The sequence below is a fragment of the Canis lupus genome, unplaced genomic scaffold (genome assembly GCF_011100685.1).
Source record: "Canis lupus familiaris isolate Mischka breed German Shepherd unplaced genomic scaffold, alternate assembly UU_Cfam_GSD_1.0 chrUn_S1600H1790, whole genome shotgun sequence".
Taxonomy (NCBI): domain Eukaryota; kingdom Metazoa; phylum Chordata; class Mammalia; order Carnivora; family Canidae; genus Canis; species Canis lupus.
In genome coordinates, this window is record NW_023330440.1 from 90,332 (window position 1) to 107,298 (window position 16,967).

Here is a 16,967-nt window from a genome sequence, read left to right on the forward strand (position 1 = left end):
CCATGACAATGACCCTAACCCTAACCCCTAACCCTGAAACCTAAACCTAACCTAACCCTAACCCTAACGTTGACCCTGACCGTAAACCTGACCCTGACCCTAAACCTAACCGTGACCCAAACCCTAACCCTGATGCTAACCCTGACACTGACCCTAACCCTGACCCTGACCCTAACCATAACCCTGAACCTAACCCTAACCTAAACCAACCACTGACCCTAACTCTGACCTGAACCTAATCCTAACGTTAACCCTAACCCTAACCCTGAGTCCTAACCCTGAGTCCTAACCCTGAGGCCTATCTCCTAGTCCTAACCCTGAGGCCTAAACCAAAACCTTAACCCTGATGCCTTACTGCAACCCCTAACCCTGAGGCCTAAAACTAACCCTGAGGCCTAAACCTGAGGCCTAAACCTAAAACCTAACCCTGAGGCCTAACCCTTTCCCTAACCCAGAGTCGGAAACCTAACCCTGAGACCTAAACCTGAGGCCTCACCCTGAGGCCTAACCCTGCGGCCTAAGCCTGAGGCCTAACTCTAACATAACCGTGAGGCCTCAACCTAACCCCTAACTTTGAGGCCTAACACTATGGCCTAAGCTTGAGGCCTAACCCTAGACCTAACCCTGAGGCCTAACCCTGAGGCCTAAAGCTAAACTCTAACCCTTAGTTCGAATTCTAATACTGACCCCAGGGCTAATCCTAACCCTAACACTAAACCCAAATCCTAACCCTAACCCCCAGGCCTAACCCCTAACCCTAACGCCTCGAGCTAATGGCTAACCCTAACCATGATGCCTAACCCTAACCCTTAACCCTGAGGCCTAACCCTAACCCCTAACCCTGAGGCCTAACCCTAATCCTAACCGTAACCCCTTACCCTAACCTTAAAACTGAAGCCTAACTCTAACCCTAACCCTAACCCTAACCCTGACCCTGATCCTAACACTGACTCTGACCCTAACCCAAAACCTGACCCTAATCCTGACACTGACCCTAACCCTGAACGTGACCCTAACCCTGACCCTGAGCCTAACCCTAACCCTGAACCTGACCCTAACCCTGACCCTGACCCTGAACCTAAACCTAACCCTAAACCTACCCGAACCCAAACCCTAACCCCTACGCTGAACCCTGAGGCCTAACCCTAAACCGTAACCCTGAGGCCTAACCCTAACACTAAACCTAACCCCTAACCCTGAAGCCTAACCCCTAGGCCTAACCCTGAGGCCTAAACCTGAAGCCTAACCCTGAGCCTAACCCTAACCCTAACCCCTTGGTCTAAACCTAACCCTAAGGCCTAACCCTGAGGTCAAACACTGAGGCCTAATCCTGAGGCCTAATGCTGAGGCCTAACTCTAACACTAACCCTGAGGCCTAACCCTGAGGCTTACCTCTGAGGCCTAAACCTAAACCCTAACCCTTAGGCTTAACCTTAACACTGACCTCAGGCCTAACCCTCACCCTAACCCTAAACCCTAACCCTAACCCTAACCCTGAAGCCTAATCTAACCTTCACCTAAATCCCTAACCCTAACCCTAACCCTGAAGCCTAACCCTAACCGTAACCGTGAGGCCTAACCCTAACCTTAAACAATTGGAAATTAGATGTGATATGCCATTGAGTTGGATGTATTGTGTTGGTCAGGAACCAGTCACCAAGCACCTCGGGGTGACACAGGGATATTTATGCCACAGGTGATTATCGCTGGGAGCCATGGTAAAGGCTGTGACCCCCAGAGCCCAGAAAGAGGCACCTCTGTCTCATTCAAAATAGAACAGGACACAATTGGACGGTTTGACTACAGAAGATCACCATGTCTGATCTTAGAGCATTCCCACCTCATCATGGTGCCCCCATTGAAATGAGGCCGGAGGTCAAGTGAAAACTGTGGAACCCAGGCCACTTTCAACTGGTACTCAATGCCACATCTCACCTCTTCATGTCAATCCACCATCCTGAAAATTTGCGCCTCAGATACACAGGGCACCAGCTCACGTGCGTTGCAGATGTCATTCATAGACCCCTGATGATGTCCCTAAGAAGAAGATTCTGATTCTTCTATCACTGTGCAAGTTGGGAACCTGTGGACTATATGAGACACGGTGGGTTAGATAGGTCACAGATCTGAGAGGCAAGCACAGAAAGAAAGTTCTGAATTCAGCTCCGTGTCCAGAAAAGTAAGACCTTCCTTGCATTTTCAGAGAGTTGTGGCTATGGCATTTTTGGCTGCGGATGTAAAGTTAACGAGATAACGTGGGGCAAGCAGTCATATGCCAAGAAGGGGCTCTGGATAGGTCTGACTGAAGGGAGGGGCCCAAGGGCTGGAATCTTGAAAAAGATTGACGTCACGAGACGTCACTTCCTTGGGGACAAGCGTGTAACAGATTTAGAACTCTGGTAACCAGGAAGCTGCGTTGAACAATGTCCCTCTTTCCAGCGCACTTAACTGGAGCCGGTCAGGAGAACAAGACCTTCTGTTGCTGTTGCCCTACTTTCAGTGGCTCTGGGCTTAGGAGAGTCCAGAAAGAGAGATGTTTATGCCGCTATGGACGTCAGTTCGGCCCTCTTTCCAAAGCTTCTGGTTATGTGTGGGAGTCTTCAACAGGTACCACAAGGCACCTTGTGGGAGGCTAATGGAGTGCAGACCACACTGTAATCTCAGCTGAGCGGGCTCGCACCTCTTTCACCCTCATTGGGTGTGTGTCCATTTGTGTATGTGTAAAAGGGTGTGTTAATGTGAGATTGTGCATGTGTGTGTGTGTGTGTGTGTGTGTAGAGGGGATAGAGGAGAGGAACATGCCCTTCCTGGGTATAAACCAGCTGCCACGGTTTGGAAGCCTGACACATCTTTGGTGTTCAGACTCCAGGTCATAGCAGGCAAGATGAGAAGATGAGTGCTGAGGGCCAAGCTCAACTACAAGTGTTAAGTCATGAGCGCAAGAGTGTCTTTCAACTGGCTTCTCCTTGCCAGATGTCCCTCAGCTGCCCCTGTGATGTGAAGCCGAGAACACGATTTCTAAAGGGGATGTTCCCTTGTTGTGTTGTGGAAGGAGTACCCTAATATCTCTTGGCCCTGTACATATGGGGCACTGTATTTGCAGAGCTGCACCCAGGAGATCTTGGAGGAGATGTTCTGTGGCTTCAACTCTTCTAACTCCCTAGACAATGATAGGGTGCTCCAGGCAAACAAGGAGCAGTGCTGTTCTGAGGTGAGAATGGGAAGAGGGTTCTCCACAGAGAGATGGCCACCAACGAACATGGAGATAAACCTGGGGCCCTCCCGTAGTGTTTCCACACGAGTGCCACACAGGCCCAAACGCAAAGAGACCTGAGCATCCACCCCTAACCTCCGGCTGTGTCTGAGGTGATAAGACACTGTTCCCCTAGATTGGAAAGGTGCAGAATAGATTTCATGCTTTTGAGGAGTGGGAGTGGTTTGTTTTTTTCACTCAGAGCACTGAGTGTCTTTGCGTTTCACTACCATTTTCCTTATTTCACACACGTGCCCCAGGTGTCCTGTGTAGAATGCAGCACCACTGTCGTTGCACAATGTCTGCAGGCCTCACAAAAGATCACACTGAAGACGGTGATTTAAGACAAAAGGAAGAGTGGGATGAAGCCATTCTCTATGTTTATCTGTAAGGTGTCATGTGCCGGAATACATCAGATCATTATAGGTCCAACGGGTCATGAGCTATGTCCTTAGTGGTCCTCGTAGTACTCCATCAATGGGGCCGTCTGCCACAGTGATTCAGCCATTCAAGGCCCTTGGCACTTGACATGATGCCATTCTCTTGCCATGTCTCCTGTGCTGCAAGGAGCACCTTGTGTGTCCCCACAGGCTGTTTAAGTTGCTTGATCTGCCATACCTGGAAGCCCAGTTTGGGTGGGAGCCCTCTGAATCCTGACCCAAGTAGCTGGCTCTGTCTTTTTTTGTAGAGATCTGCACAGGAAATCTAGGATGAGGCTAACTACGACCCTGACCCTAACCCTGACACCTAACCCTGAGGCCTAACGCTGACCCTATCTTTGGGGCCTAACCCTGAGAACTAACCCTGACCCTAATCCTAACCCTAACCTGACCCTAACCCTGAGGCCTAACCTTGACCCTATCCCTGAGGCCTTACCATGAGGCCTAACCCTGACCCTTAACCTAACCCTAACCCTGACCCTAATCCTGAGGCTTAACCCCTAACCCTAACCCTGAGCCTAAGCCTAACCCTAATACTGTGGCCTAACTTATAACCCTAACAATAAGTCCTAAACCTGAGGCCTAACTCTGAGCCCTAACCCCTAACTCAAACCCTGAGTTCAAACCCTAACCCTAACCCCTATCCCTGAGGCCGAACCCCTTGGCCTAACACTGAGGACTAAACCTAAACCCTATCCCTGAGGCCTAACACTAACCCTAACCCTGAGGCCTAAACCTAACCCTGAGGCCTAACCCTGAGGCCTATCCAGGGGCCTAACTCTAACCCGGAGGCCTAACACTGAGGCCTTACCCTGAGGTCTAACCCTGACCCTAACCCTTACCCCTAACCCTGAGGCCTAACCCCTAGGCCAAAACATGAGGCCCAAATCTAAACGCTAACTCTGAGGCCTAACCCTTACCATAACCCTGAGGCCTAAAGCTAACCCTGAAGCCTAACCCTGACCCTAACCCTGGGGACTAACCCTAACCATGACCATAACCCTAACCCTAACCCTAACCGTGATCCTGACCATGACCCTAACCCTGACACTGAAACCTAACTCTAACCCTAAACCTAACACTAACCCTAACCCTGACTCTGACCTTAAACCTGAATATGACACTAATGCTAACCCTGATCCTGACCCTACCCCTAACCCTGACCCTAACCTTCACCCTATACTTAACCCTAACCCTAAAACTAAATCTGACCCTGACCATAACCCTAACCCCTCGACCTAACCCGAACCATTAACCCTGAGGCGTAACACTAACCCCTAACCCTGAGGTCTAACCCTAACCCTAAGACTAACTCCTAACCCTGAGGCCTAACTCCTAGGCCTAACCCTGAGGCCTAAACATAAACCCTAATCCTGAGGCCTAACCCTAACCCTAACCCTAACCCTGACCCTGATCCTAACCCTAACCCTGAAGCCTAAAACTAACCCTAACCCTGAGGACTAAACCTAAACCCTAACTATGAGGCCTAAACCTAACCCTAACTGTGAGGCCTAAACCTCACCCTGAGGCCTACCCTGAGGCCTAAACCTGAAGCATTATCCTGAGACCTAAACCTAACCTTAACCCTGATGCCTAATCCTGACCTTGAACATAATCCTGACCCCTAACCCTGAGGCCTAACCCTAACCGAAACCCTAACCTTGACTTTGACCCTAACCCTGACCCTGACCCTAAGCCTAACCATGATCTAACCCTAACCCTGACCCTAACCCTGACCCCTACCCTAACCCTGACCCTAACCATAACCCTAAACCTAACACTGACCCTGAACCTAACCCTAACCCTAATCCTAACCATAACCCTAACACTGAGGCCTAACCCTGAGGCCTATCCCTGAGACCTAACCCTAACCCTAACCCTTACCCTAACCCCTAACACTGAATCCTAACCCCTGGGCCTAACCTTGAGGCCTAAACCTAAACCCTAACCCTGAACCCTAACCCTAACCCTAACCCTGAGGCCTGAATCTAACCCTAGGCCAAACCATGAGGCCTAACCCTGAAGCTAACAACTAACCATTCGGCCAAACCCTGAGGCTTACCCCTAACTCTAACCCTGAGGACTAACCCTAACCCATAACCCTGAGGCCTAACCCTAACACTAACTCTAACCCCTTACCCTGATGCCTAACCCCTAGGGCTAACCCTGAGGACTATACCTAAACCATAACCCTGAGGCCTAACCATAACCCTAACTGTGAGGTCTATACCTAACCCTGAGGCCTAACCATGAGGCCTAACCATGAGGCTTAACCTGAGGCCTAACCCTAACCCTAACCCAGAGGCCTAACACTAAGGCCTAACCCTGAGGACTAAACCTAAACCCAAACCCTTAGGCCTAACTGTAACACAGACCCCAGGCCTAACCCTAACCCTGACACTAAACCCTAACCCTTACCCCAACCCCTAGGCCTAACCCCTAACCCTAAACCCTTGGCCTAACCCCTAACCCTAACCCTGAGGCCTAACCCTAACCCTAACCCCAAACCCTGAGGCCTAACCCTAACACTAATCACTAACTCTGAGGCCTAACCCCAAAGCCTAACACTGAGGCCTAAACCTAAAACCTATCCTTGAGCCCTAACACTAACCCTAACTCTAAAGCCTGAACCCTATTCCTGAGGCCTAACCCTAAGCCTAACACTAAGGCCTAACCCTGAGGACTAACCCTAAACCAAAACCCTTAGGCCTAACCATAACACAAACCCCAGGCCTAACCCTAACCCTGACACTAAACCCTAACCCTTACCCCAACCCCTAGGCCTAACCCCTAACCCTAAACCCTTGGCCTAACCCCTAACCCTAACCCTGAGACCTAACCCTAACCCCTAACCCTGAGGCCTAAACCAAACCCCTAACCCTGAGGCCTAACCCTAACTGCTAACACTGAGGCATAACCCTAACCCTAACGTTGAGGCCTGAAACCTAACCCTAATCCTAACCCCTTACCCTAACAGTAACCCTAACCCTAAGCCTAAACATAACCCTCACCCTAACTCTGACTTTGACCCTAACCCTAACCCTAACTCTAACTCTAACACTGAGGCCTAACCCTAACCCTAACCCCAAACCCTGAGGCCTAACCCTAACACTAATCACTAACCCTGAGGCCTAACCCCAAAGCCTAACACTGAGGCCTAAACCTAAAACCTATCCCTGAGCCCTAACACTAACCCTAACCCTGAGGCCTGAACCCTATCCCTGAGGCCTAGCCCTAAGCCTAACCCTGAGGCTTAAACCTAACCCTGAGGCCTAACCCTGAGGCCTAACCATGAGGCCTAACACTGAGGCCTAACCCTAAGCCTGAGGCCTAACACTAAGGCCTTACCCCTTGGCCTAACCCGAACCTCTAACCGTGAGGCCTAACCCTACCTTAACCCCAGACCCTGAGGCCTAACCCTAACCCTAACCCCTAACCCTGAGTCTGAACACCTAGGCCTAACACTGAGGCCTAAACCGAAACCCTATCCCTGAGGCCTAACACTAACCCTAACCCTGAGGCCTAAACCTAACTGTGAGGCCTAACCCTGAGGCCTTACCCTGAGGCCTAACCCTGACCCTGACACTAACACTAACCCCTAACCCTGAAGCCTAAGCCTAACCCTAACCTTAACCTTAACCCTATCGCTGACCCCGACCCTAACCCAGACCCTTACACTAAACCTAACCATGACCCTAACACTAACCTTGACCCTAACCCTGACCCTGACCCTAATACTGACCCTGAACCTAAGCCTAACACTGAAGCCTAACTCTAACCCTAACACTAACACTAACAATAACCCTGACCCTGAGCCAAAACCTGACCATGACCCTGAACCTAACCCTAACCATGACCCTAACCCTAACCCTGAACCTACCCTGACCCTGACCCTTATCTCGACCCTGACCCTAACCCTGACCCTGACCCGGACCCTAACCCTGACCCTAACCCTTTGGCCTTACCGTGAGCCCTAACCCTGAGGCCTAACCCTAATCCCTAACCTGAGGCCTAACCCTAACACTAACCCTAACACCTAAACCTGAGGCCTAACGCCTAGGCCTAACCTTGAGGGCTAAACCTAAATCCTAACTCTGAGGCCTAAACCTAACCATAACCCTGAAGCCTAAACCTCACCCTGAGGTCTAACCCTGAAGCCTAAACCTGAGGCCTAATCCTGAGGCCTAACCCTAACCCTAACACTGGTCCTAACCCTGACACTTACCCTGAGGCTTAACCCTGACCCTGACGCTAACCCAGACCCCTAACCCTAAGGCCTAACCCTAACCCTGATCCTGAGCCTAACCTTAACCGTGACCCTACACCTAACCCTGACCCTAACCCTGACCCTGACCCTTAACCTAACCCTGACCCTAACCCTGACCCTAACCCTAACCCTACCCTAAACCTTACACTGACTCTGATCCTAACCCTAAACCTAATCCTAACCATTACCCTAAAACTGAGGCCTAACCCTGAGGCCTAACCCTAACCCATAACCCTGAGGCCTAACCTAACCCATAACCCTGAGGCCTAACCCTAACACTAACCCTAACCCCTAACCCTGAGGCCTAACTCCTAGGCCTCCCCTGAGGCCTAAACCTAAACCCTAACCCTGAGGCCTAACCCTGAGGTGTAACTCTGAGGCCAAAACCTAAACCCTAACGGTTCGTCCTAATCCTAACACTGACCCCAGGCCTAACCCTAAACCTAACCCTAAACCCTAATCCTACCGTAACCCCCAGGCCTAACCCCTAACCCTAATCCATCGGGCTAACGCCTCACCCTAACCATGAGGCCTAACCCTAACCCTAACACTGAGGCCTAACACCTAACCCTGAGGCTTTACCCTGACCCTAACCCATAACCTGAACCCTGTGGCCTAACCCTTAACCCAAACGCTGAGGCCTAACACATAACCCTAATACTGAGGCCTACCCTAACCCTAACCCTGAGAACTAACCCTGAGGCCTAAGCCTGAGGCCTAACCCTCACCTTAACCCTGAGGCCTAACCCTAACCCTAACCCTAAACCCTAACCCTGACGCCTAACTCCTAGCCCTAACCCTGAGCCTTACCCTAACCCCTAAACCTGAGGCCTAAACCTAACCCTGATGTCTCACCCTGAGGCCTACCCCTAGGCCTAACCATTAGCCCTAAACCTAAACCCTAACCCTGAGGCCTAACCGTTACATTAACTCTGGGTCTTAAACCTAACCCTGAGGCCTAAACCTGAGGACTTACCCTGAGGCCTAACCCTAACCCCTAACCCTGAGGCCTAACACTAACCCTAACCCTAAACCCTAACCCTGAGGCCTAACTCTTAGTCCTAACCCTGAGGCCTAAACCTAAACACTAACCCTGAGTCCTAAACTTGAGTCTTAACCCTGAGGCCTAACCCCCAACCCAAACCCTGAGGCTTAAGCATTAACCCTAATACTGAGGCCTAACCTAACCCTAACCCTGAGGACTAACCCTGAGGCCTAAGCCTGAGGCCTAACCCTCACCTTAACCCTGAGGCCTAACCCTAACCCTAACTCTAAACCCTAACCCTGACGCCTAACTCCTAGTCTTAACCCTGAGGCCGAAACATAAACCCTAACCCTGAAGCCTTACCCTAACCCCTAACCCTGAGGCCTAAACTTAACCCCGAGGCCTAACACCTCAGCCTAACCCTAAAGCTAACCCTGAGGCCTAATCCTAACCCTAACCCTAACCATGACCCTGAGCCTAAACCTAAACCTGACCCTCACCCAAACCCTAACCCTAACCCTAAACCTAACCCTGATCCTATCCCTAACCTTGACTCTGACCCTAAACCTAACCCTAACCCTAAACCGAACCCGAACCCTAAACCTGAGGCCTAACCCCGAGGCCTAAACCTAATCCCCAATCCTGAGGCCTAACCCTAACCCTAACCGCAACCCCAAACACTGAGGCCTAACCCATAGGCCTAACCCTGAGGCCTAAACCTAAAACCTAACCCCGAAGCCCAACCCTAACCCTAACTCTGAGGCCTAAATCTAACCCTAAGGCCTAAATCTAAGGGCTAACACTGAGGCCTAATCCTGAGGCCTAACCCTGAATCCTAACCCTGAGGCCTAAACCTAAACCCTAAACCTTAGGCTTAACCCTAACACTGAACGCAGGCCTAACCCTCACCATTACCCTAAACCCTAACCCTAATCCTAACCCCTAGGCCTCACCCCTAACACTAAGCCCTCGGCCTTAACCCTAACCCTAACCCTGAGGCCTAACCCTGAGTCCTAACCCTGAGGCCTAAACCTGAGACCTAACCCTGAGGTCTAATTCTTAACGCAAACCATGAGGCCTAACCCCTAATCCTAACCCTGAGGCCTAACTCTCACCGCTAACACTGAGGCCTGACCCTAACCCTAAACCTGAGGCCTGAACCCTAAACGTAACCTAACCTCTTATGCTAACCTTAACCCCGAAGCCTAACTCAAACCCTTGCCCTAACACTAAACCTAACCCTGACCCTAACCCTAACCCTGACCATGACCCTAACCCTAACCCTGACCCTGACCCTACCCCTAATCCTGACCCTAACCCTCACCCTAACCCTGAACCTGACTCTAACTCTAACCCTGACCCTAACCCACCCTAAACCTAACCCTGACCCTAAACTGAAATCTGACCCTGACCCTAAACCTAACCCTAATAATAACCCTAACCCTGAGGCCTAACCCTAACCCTAATCCCAAACTCTGAGGCCTAATCCTAACCCTAACCCCTAACCCTGAGGCCTAAGCCCTAGGCTTAACAATGAGGCCTAAAAATAAAACCCTATCCCTGAGGCCTAACCCTAACCCTAAGGCCTAAACCTAACCCTGAAGTCTAACTCTGAGGCCTAACGCTAAGGCCTAACCCTAACCCTGAGGCCTAACCCCTAGGCCTAACACTGAGGCCTAAATCTAAACCCTATCCCTGAGGCCAAACCATACACCTAACCCTAACCCTGACCCTGGCCCTGACCCCGATCCTGACCCGAACCCTAACCTTAACCCTAACCCTAACCTCTAACCCTGAGGCCTAACCCTGGGGCCTAACAATAACCCCTAAGCCCCAGACCTAACACTAACCCTAACACTAAACCCTAACCATGAGGCCTAACCCCACTCCTGACCCTGAGGCTTAAACCTAAACCCTAACCCTGAGGCCTAAACCTAACCATGAGACCCAACCCTGGGGCCTAAACCCTAGGCTTAACCCTGAGTCCTAAATCTAACCCTGAGGCCTAAAACTGAGGCCTAATGCTGAGGCTTAAACCTGAGGCCTAAACCTAACCCTAACCCTTAACCCTAATCCTAACTCTAACCCCTAGGCCTAACCCCTAACCCTAACCATGAGGACTAACCCTAACCCTTAACCCAGAGGGCTAAACCTAATCCCTAAACCTGAGGCAGAACACTAACCCTAACCCTGAGGCCTAACCCTAACCACCAACCCTGAGGCCTAACCCTAACCTTAACAATAACACTGACCCTGATCCTAACCCTGAACCTGAACCTGACCCTAACCCTAAAACTGACCCTAACCCTAAACTTGACCCTAACTCTGACTCTGAACCTAACCCTGGCCCTAACCCTAACCCTAACACTGCCATAACCCTAACCCTAACCCTGACCCTGAACCTAAATCTAACCCTAACCCTAACCCTAAACCTAACCCTAACCGTGAGACCTAACCCTGAGGCCTAACCTAAACCCCTAACCCTGAAGCCTAACCCTAACCCTAACCCTAACCCCTAACATTGAGGCCAAAAAACTTGGCCTAACCCTGAGGCCTAAACCTAAACCCTAACCCTGAAGCCTAACCCTAACCATCACCCTGAGGCCTAAATCTAACCCTAAGGCCTATCCCTGAGGCCTATCCCTGAGGCCTAACCCTGAGGCCTTACTGTGAGGCTTAACACTAACCCTAAACCCTCGGCCTAACTCAGGCTTAACCCTGAGGCCTAACCCTGACCCTAACCCAGACCCTAACCGTAACTCTGAGGACTAACCCTAAGGCCTAACCCTAACTCTAACCCAGAGGCTTAACCCCTAACCCTGAGGCCTAACCCTATCCCTAACACTGAGTCCTAACCCATCACTCTGAGGCCTAACACTGACCCTAACCCGAAACCGTAACTCCGAGGCCTAAACCTAAATCCTAACCCTGAGGCTGACTATTACCCTAACCCTGAGTCCTAAACCTAACCCTGAGGCCTAAACCTAAGGCCTAATCCTGGGGCCTAGGCCTGAGGCCCCTCCCTAACCCAAAACCTAAGGCCTAACACCGAGGCCTAACCCTAAGGCCTAAACCTCAACCCTAACCCTTAGTCCTAATCCTAACACTAACCCCAGTGGTAACCCTAACCCTAACCCTAACCCTAAACCCTAAACATAACCATAACCCCTAGGACTAATCCATAACCCTAACCCCTCTGGTTAACCCCTAAACCTAACCATGTTGCCTAACCCTAAACCCTAACCCTGAGGCCTAAACCTAACCCCTAACCCTGAGGCCTAACCATAACCCTAACTGTGAGGCCACACCCTAACACTAACCTTAATACCTTACTTAATCCTAACCCTGACCCCAAGGTCTAAACCCAACCCTAACCCGTCGGCCTAACCCTAAACCCTAACCCTGAGGCATAATTCTTACCCAAACCCTGAGGCCTAACCCTAACCCTAACACTGAGTCTTAACCCCTAACCCTGAGGCCTTACACTGACCCTAACCCATAACCATAACCCTGAGGTCTAAACCTAAATATTAACCCGGAGGCCTAACTCTTACCCTAACCCTGAGTCTTAAACCATATCCTGAGACATAAACCTGAGACCTAACCCAAAGGCGTAACCATGGGGCCTAAACCTAACCCCTAACCCTGAGGCCTAAACATAACCCTAACCGTGAGGCCTAACCCTAACACTAACCTTAACACCTTACCTTAATCCGAACCCTGACCCAAGGCATAACACCAACACTAACGCCTTGACCTAACCCTAAATCCTAACCCTGAGGCATAAACCTAACCCTAACCCTGAGCCATAACCCTAACCCTAACCCTAACCCCTTACCCTAACCCTAACCCTGGTGCATAACTCTAACCCTAACCCTGACCCTGACCCTAACCTTGACCCTGAGACTAACCCTAACCCTAACCCTGACCCTAACTCTAAACCTAACCCTAAAATGAACCCCAACCCTGAGCCTAACCCTGAGGCCTAACCCCTAGGTCTAACCCTGAGGCCTAACCCTAAACCATAACCCTAAAGCCTAACCCTAACCCTGACCCTAGGCCTAAAACTAACCCTTAGGCCTAACCCTGAAGCCTAACACTGAGGCCTAATCCTGAGGCCTAACCTTGAGGCATAACCCTAACCCTAACCCTGAGGCCTAACCCGAAGGCCTAAACCTAAACCCTAACCCTTAGGCTTAACCCTAAAACTGACCCCCAGCCTCACACTAATCCTAAACCTAAACCCTAACCCTAAACCTAACCCCTAGGTGTAACCCCTAACCCTAACCCCTCAGCCTAGCCCCTAACCCTAACCCTGAGGCCTAACCCTCATCCTTAAACCTGAGGCCTAACCCTCACCCTAAACTTGAGGCCTAACCCTAACCTTAAACATACATCAATTTGGAAATTAGATGTGACATGCCATTGAGTTGGATGTATTGTGTTGCTCAGGAACCAGTCATGAAGCACCTCAGGGTGACACAGGGATATTTATGCCACAGGTCATTATCGCTGGGAGCCATGGTGAAGGCTGTGACCCCCAGAGCCCAGAAAGAGGCACCTCTGTCTCATTCAAAATAGAACAGGAAAAATTGGATGGTTTGACTACAGAAGATCACCATGTCTGCATCTTAGAGCATTCCCACCCCATCATGGTGTCCCCATTGAAATGAGGCCGGAGGTCAAGTGAAAACAGTGGAACCCAGGCCACTTTAACTGGTACTCCATGCCACATCTCACCTCTTCATGTCAATCCACCATCCTGAAAATTTGCACCTCAGATACGCAGGGCACCAGCTCACGTGCATTGCAGATATCATTCATAGACCCCCGATGATGTCCCTAGGAAGAAGATTCTGATTCTTCTATCACTGTGCAAGTTGGGAACCTATGGACTATATGAGAGAGACACGGTGGGTTAGATAGGTCACAGATCTGGGAAGGCAAGCACAGAAAGAAAGGTCTGAATTCAGCTCCGTGTCCAGAAAAATAGGACCTTCTTTGCATTTTCAGAGAGTTGTGGCTATGACATTTTTGGCTGCGGATGTAAAGTTAACGAGATAACGTGGGGCAAGCAGTCATATGCCAAGAAGGGGCTCTGGATAGGTCTGACTGAAGGGAGGGGCCCACGGGCTGGAATCTTGAAAAAGTGACGTCACTTCCTTGGGGACAAGCGTGTTACGGATTTAGAACTCTGGTAACCAGGAAGCTGCGTTGAACAATGTCCCTCTTTCCAGCACACTTAACTGGAGCCGGTCAGGAGAACAAGACCTTCTGTTGCTGTTGCCCTACTTTCAGTGGCTCTGGGCTTAGGAGAGTCCAGAAAGAGAGATGTTCATGCCGCTATGGACGTCAGTTCGGCCCTCTTTCAAAAGCTTCTGGTTATGTGCAGGAGACTTCAACAGGTACCACAAGGCACCTTGGGGGAGGCCAATGGAGAGCAGACCATACTGTAATCTCAGCTGAGGGGGCTCGCACCTGTTTAGCCCTCATTGAGTGTGTATCAGTTTGTTTATGTGTAAGAGGTGTGTGTGTTGGAGACTCTGTGTGTGTGTGTGTGTGTGTGTGTGTGTGTGTGTATAGAGGGGATAGAGGAGAGGAACATGCCCTTCCTGGGCAGAAACCAGCTGCCATGGTTTGGAAGCCTGACACATCTTTGGTGTTCAGACGCCAGGTCATAGCAGGCAAGATGAGAAGGTGAGTGCTGAGGGTCAAGCTCAACTTCAAGTATGTAAGTCATGAGCGCAGGAGTGTCTTTCATCTGGCTTCTCCTTGCCAGATGTCCCTCAGCTGCCCCTGTGATGTGAAGCAGAGAATACGATTTCTAAAGGGGATGTCCCCTTGTGTTGTGGAGAGAGTACCCTAATGTCTCTTGGCCTTGTACATACAGGGCACTGTATTTGCAGAGCTGCACCCTTGGAGGAGATGCCTTGCATCTTGGAGGAGATGTTCTGTGGCTTCAACTCTTCTTTTTTTTTTAATTTTTATTTATTTATGATAATCACAGAGAGAGAGAGAGAGAAAGGAAGAGACATAGGCAGAGGGAGAAGCAGGCTCCATGCACCGGGAGCCCGACGTGGGATTCGATCCCAGGTCTCCAGGATCCCGCCCTGGGCCAAAGGCAGGCGCTAAAACCGCTGCACCAGCCAGGGATCCCAGCTTCAACTCTTCTAACTCCCTAGACAATGATCAGGTGCACCAAGCAAACAAGGAGCACTGCTGATCTGAGGTGAGAATGGGAAGAGGGTTCTCCACAGAGGGATGGCCCCCACACAAACATGTAGAGAAACCTGGGGCCCTCGCGTAGTGTTTCCACACTAGTGCCCCACAGGCCCAAATGCAAAGAGACCTGAACCTCCACCCCTAACCTCCAGCTACATCTGAGGTGATAAGACACTGTTCTCTTAAGTTGGAAAGGTGCAGAATAGATTTCTTGCTTTTGAGGAGTGGGGGTGGTTTGTTTTTTTCACTCAGAGCAATGAGTGTCTTTGCGTTTCACTACCATTTTCCTTATTTCACCCACGCACCCCAGGTATCCTGTGTAGAACGCAGCTCAACTGTCGTTGCACAACGTCTGCAGGCCTCACAAAAGATCACACTAAAGTGGGTGATGTAAGACAAAAGAAGGGTGGGATGAAGCCATTCTCTATGTTTATCTCTAAAGTGTCATGACCAGAACACATCAGATCATTGTAGGCCCAACGGGTCATGAGCTGTGTCCATAGAGGTCCTCGTAGTACTCCATCAATGGGGCCATCTGACACAGTGATTCAGCCATTGAAGGCCCTTGGCACTTGACATGATGGCATTCTCTTGCCATGTCTGCTGTGCTGCAAGGAGCACCTTGGGTGTCCCCACAGACTGTTTAAGTTTCTAGATCTGCCATATACTGGAAGTCCAGTTTGGGTGGAAGCCCTCTGATGCCTCCTGACCCAAGCAGCTGGCTCTGTCATTTTTGTAGAGATCCGCACAGGGAATGTAGGATGAGGCCTAAGCATGACATTTCCTAACCCTGATCCCTAACCCTGAGGACTAATCCTGACCCTATCCCTGAGGCTAACCCTGAGGCCTAACCCTGACCCTAACCCTTACTCTAACCCTGACCCTAACACTGAGGCTTAACCCTTACCCTATCCCTGAGGCTTAACCCTGAGGATTATCCCTAACCCTAACCCTAACCCTAACCCTAACCCTGAGGCCTATCCCTGACCCTAACCCTAAATCTGAGGCCTAACCCTAAGGGCAAGCCCTAACTCTAACCCTGAGTCCTAACCCTTCAACCTGAGGCCTAACCCTAACCCTAACACTGAGTCCTAACCCCTAACCCTGAGGCCTAACACTGACCCTAACCCATAACTGTAACCCTGAGGCCTAAACTTAAATCCTAATCCTGAGGCCTAAGTCTTACCCTAACCCTGAGTCCTAAACCTAATCCTGAGGCCTAAATCTGAGGCCGAACCCTAAGGCCTAACCCTGGGGCCTAAGCCAGAGGCCTAACCCTAAACCTAAACCTAAGGCCTAACCCTGAGGCCTAACCCTGAGGCCTCAACCTAAACCCTAACCCTTAGTCCTAATGCTAACACTGACCCCAGTGCTAACCTTAACCCTAACCCTAAACCCTAATCATAACCATAACCCCTAGGACTAACCCCTAACACTAACGCCTCTGGCTAACCCCTAAACCTAACCATGAGGCCTAACCCTAAACCCTAACCCTGAGGCCTAAAACTAATCCCTAACCCTGAGGCTTAACCACAACCCTAACTGTGAGGCCTCACCCTAACACTAACCTTCACACCTTACCTTAATCCTAACCCTGACCCAATGGCCTAACCCCAACCCTAACCTCTCGGCCTAACCCTAAACCCTAACCCTGAGGCATAAATCTAACTCTAACCCTTAGTCCTAATGATAACACTAACCCCAGTGTCTGCAGGCCTCACAAAAGATCACAGTAAAGTGGGTGATTTAAGACAAAAGGAAGGGTGGGATGAAGCCATTCTCTATGTTTATCTCTAAGGT

The 16,967-nt window shown here is 50.5% G+C and overlaps 1 long non-coding RNA gene across 1 annotated transcript; it reads left to right on the forward strand.

The window, feature by feature from the left end:
- The first annotated feature begins 2,164 nt into the window (after positions 1-2,164).
- On the forward strand, positions 2,165-15,011 carry LOC119878419. Its single transcript, XR_005386855.1, has 4 exons — positions 2,165-2,607; positions 3,104-3,211; positions 14,183-14,350; positions 14,953-15,011. It is a non-coding gene; the product is annotated as an uncharacterized LOC119878419 (long non-coding RNA).
- Positions 15,012-16,967: the final 1,956 nt, after the last annotated feature.